The sequence below is a fragment of the Dama dama genome, chromosome 18, assembly GCF_033118175.1.
Source record: "Dama dama isolate Ldn47 chromosome 18, ASM3311817v1, whole genome shotgun sequence".
Classification (NCBI taxonomy): Eukaryota; Metazoa; Chordata; class Mammalia; order Artiodactyla; family Cervidae; genus Dama; species Dama dama.
In genome coordinates this window covers 101148583-101152293 of record NC_083698.1, presented here as the reverse complement: position 1 = coordinate 101152293, position 3711 = coordinate 101148583, and the positions used below count along the sequence as shown (strand labels likewise).

Genomic DNA, 3711 nt, shown 5'->3' with positions numbered 1-3711 from the left:
AGGCAAGAAGGATGAGGACTGGGCACAAAGGATGAAAAGAAATCATGTACAAGGTACCAGATCCTGAGACATGGAAGTGTTAGTTGCTCAGTTGTGTCTGACTCTTTGTGACCCCATGGACTGTAGACTGCCTGGCTCCTCTGTCCATGGAATTCTCCAGGCAAGAATATTGCAGTGGATAGCTATTCCCTTATCCAGGGATCTTCATGACTCAGAGATCAAACCTAGGTCTCCTGTGTTGCAGGCAGATTCTTTACTGTTGGAGAACTCTGCTAATAGCAGGTGTTATTATATTAAATGACTATCATATTTGGCAGTGAGGAAGGGTTTACCAGACCCAGCCAAATGTCTTGCACAGAGATGGAGCTTAACAAATGTGTTGAATGAAATAATGAATGAGTAGGAGACAAAAGAGCAAGTGTTTAGGAGTGATGGTGATGTATGTGTGTGCTATCATAAGTTGAGTCTGACTTTTTGTGACCCGCCTGGACTGCAGCCTGTTGGGCTCCTCTGTCCATGGCATTTTCCAGGCAAGAATACCGGATGGTACTGTGGAGGTGGCCAATTCCTAACTCTGTCCAGCAGAGCCAGTCAGTTCCTTGCCCCTTGGGACCTTCTGCCCTTGGGACTGTGTCTCCTGGATGTTGAATTTGACTATGCATAGAGGCCAGTCTGCATGGGAAGCCAGGTCAGCCATCAGGGAGCAAGGTCAAGAGAGAGGCTGGTGGCCATTTCTCAATAAGACTTCCTGGCGTCTCACAGGCAGTCCAGAGAAGGGGCATCAAGTGCCATGAGTGACCTCAGCGTCATCAGGGAGCTTGTTCTCCTAGGGTTTTCTCATCCACACCAAGTTCCAGTCCTTCCTGTTTGCCTTCATCCTATTGGTATAGGTGCTGACTGTTCTGGGGAACCTGGCCACTGTCACCCTCACGTGCCTGGACCTGGGCCCCCACTCACCCATGTACTTCTTCCTCTGCAACTTCTCCCTCAGGGAGGTGCTGGTCACCTCCACTGCGGCCCCTAGGATGCTGGCTGACCTGCTGTACCCTCGCAGGACCATGGCCCCTGCTGAATGCCTGACCCAGTCTTTCTTTTACTTCTCCCTGGGCTCCACCGACTTCCTGCTCCTCACAGTCATGGCCTTCAATTGCTCCATGGCTGTCTGCCGACCTCTACACTACCCGACCATCATGAACAGGCTGGTCTGTGTGAAGCTGTTGGTGGTCTGCAGGGTGGTGGGGTTCCTCTCCATTATCTCCCCAACCCTACAGAAAACCCAGCTCTGGTTCTGCATCCCCAACATCACTGACCACCACATCTGCGACTCTGCCCCGCTGCTCAAGTGGTCCTGCTCCGACACCCAGCACACCGTGCTCATGGACTTCTTCCAGTCCTTGCTCTTCAGAGACCAGATAAGGGCCCCTCCACGCAGCTCAACAAGGTGGTGGCCCTGATGACTGCCCTGGTGACCCCGTTCCTCAACCTCTTCATCTTCACCTTCCGGAATGAGAAGGTCCAAAAGGTCACAGTGGAGAAGGCAATGGCACCCCACTCCAGTACTCTTGCCTGGAAAATCCCATGGATGGAGGAGCCTGGTAGACTGCAGCCCATGGGGTTGCTAAGAGTGGGACACGACTAAGCGACTTCACTTTCACTTTTCACTTTCATGCATTGGAGAAGGAAATGGCAACCCACTCCAGTGTTCTTGCCTGGAGAATCCCAGGGCCGGGGAGCCTGGTGGGCTGACATCTATGGGGTCTCACAGAGTCGGACATGACTGAAGCGACTTAGCAGCAGCAACAAAAGGTCACGGAGGTTATGTCCGAAAGGATCCCCCTGAGACGCCCAGCCGCCCTCAGATGAGAGCAAGGAGGGGGACCGTCCACTGCGGGTGGCGCCCAGGTGCCCAAGCTGGGGCTTCTCAGTCTCCTTCCTTGTCTCTCCTGCCACCTCCACCCCACTGAAGTCTCTGTTCTCTCCACAGGGAGCGGATGAGTTCACATCATCCAAATGTCTCAAAGGCAGGCATCTGTCAGCCTGCGCTAGTTAAGGAAAGGATGATTTCAAGGCAGCTGGGGGTGAAAACAGTGTGATGATGGCAATTCAAATTGCAAAACTTTTTGATTGAAACTGCTCAGTCGTGTCCGACTCTTTGTGACCCCACGGACTATAGCCAGGTTCTTCCGTCCATGGGATTTTCCAGACAAGAATACTGGAGTGGTTTGCCATTTCTTTCTCTAGGAGATCTTCCCAACCCAGGGATCGAACCAGGGTCTCCGACATTGCAGGCAGACTCTTTACCATTTGAGCCACCTGGGAAGCTTCAGAACCATAGGCCAAAATACTGGAGTGTGTAGCCTTTCCCTTCTCCAGGAGATATTCCCAACTCAGTGATCGAAACCAAGTCTCCAGCATTGAAGGCAGATTCTTCACCAGCTGAGCCACAAGCAATCTCAATTAAAAAAGATAATCCAATCAAGCTCTTGCACAGGGACTTGGAATGTAGGGAGAACTCAGTAAATATAGCTGTTATTATAAAATGTGCTATTAAACTCTCTCTTCAAGGTCCTGCTCTATGGTTTTGTTCTTATTCCTTTATGTTTCTTTGTGTGCAGTCTTTTCTAAGGCTGTGTTCCTTTCTCAGGAACTAGTTTCAGAGTCTAGGCTGGGGTCCTGAAAGTGGAAGGTTCTCAGAAAAGAGCTGAGAGGACTGGCATCCTCAAAACAGAAACAACTATGTGCCTCTCGCCAGGACCCCATCCGGGACAGCTCCTGGGACCCCCGTCTGGGACAGGTCCTGGGACCCCCATCTGGGACAGGTCCTGGGACCCCCATCTGGGACAGCTCCTGGGACCCCCGTCTGGGACAGCTCCTGGGACCCCCATCTGGGACAGCTCCTGGGACCCCCGTCCGGGACAGCTCCTGGGACCCCCGTCTGGGACAGCTCCTGCAGCAGAAGCACCGCTCACACCTGGACTGCCCACTGCTCCCTTCTGACCCCCAGACCTCTTGACTTTTAAACAGAAATGACTCAGGGGGCCACTTTCCCATCCCTCTTATATAGCAAGGTCATGAGGCCCCATGCCTAGAAAGAAGGGCATGCCCTTTTCATTTTTTAAATGTTTTAATCCTTCCTCTGCACACAGGAAAGAGAGGACGAAAGCTGGATTGCTGTTCCCACACTCGCTACCACCCTCTTCTCAAGGGCTAGCTCTTCTCCTCTCCCGCAGAACCACAGATCCCGCAGAACCACAGATCCCACAGAACCACAGAACCGAGAGGGAGGGCCCTCAGAGGCTGGGGTTCCTGGGAGTCACCTGGCTGGGAGACTGTCAGCAGCCCTGCGGGGAAGACAGAGGTGGTAGAAGGCAGATGAGGAGGAAATGGAACAAGATGGGTCTTGTGGGTAGCGGGCTGGAGGGCGGATGAAGGGAGGTATCCTTGGAAAGCTGGGAATGGTTTCGGGAGTCAGTGCCAGTGGAAATAGCTTTGGCATCTGATTTCTTATACCAGACGTAACCGGGACTGCCCTGGAATTCTCAAAACAGGACCAAGAATAGATGCAGACGCCTCCTGACGTCTGGAGGTAGTTCTCTTCACAGGGTTCTAGAGAAGCCCTGGTGGTCATGTACAGTGGAGACAGTCACAGCGTGGGGGCCACCCCTCAAACCCAGTGTTGTGAAGAAAGAGGTGGTGGGAGGAACAAGTGTC

The 3711-nt window shown here is 52.7% G+C and overlaps 1 pseudogene; it reads left to right on the top strand.

Annotated features, from left to right (window-relative positions):
• The first annotated feature begins 790 nt into the window (after positions 1 to 790).
• Positions 791 to 1863, top strand: LOC133072932 (olfactory receptor 6V1-like; annotated as a pseudogene).
• Positions 1864 to 3711: the final 1848 nt, after the last annotated feature.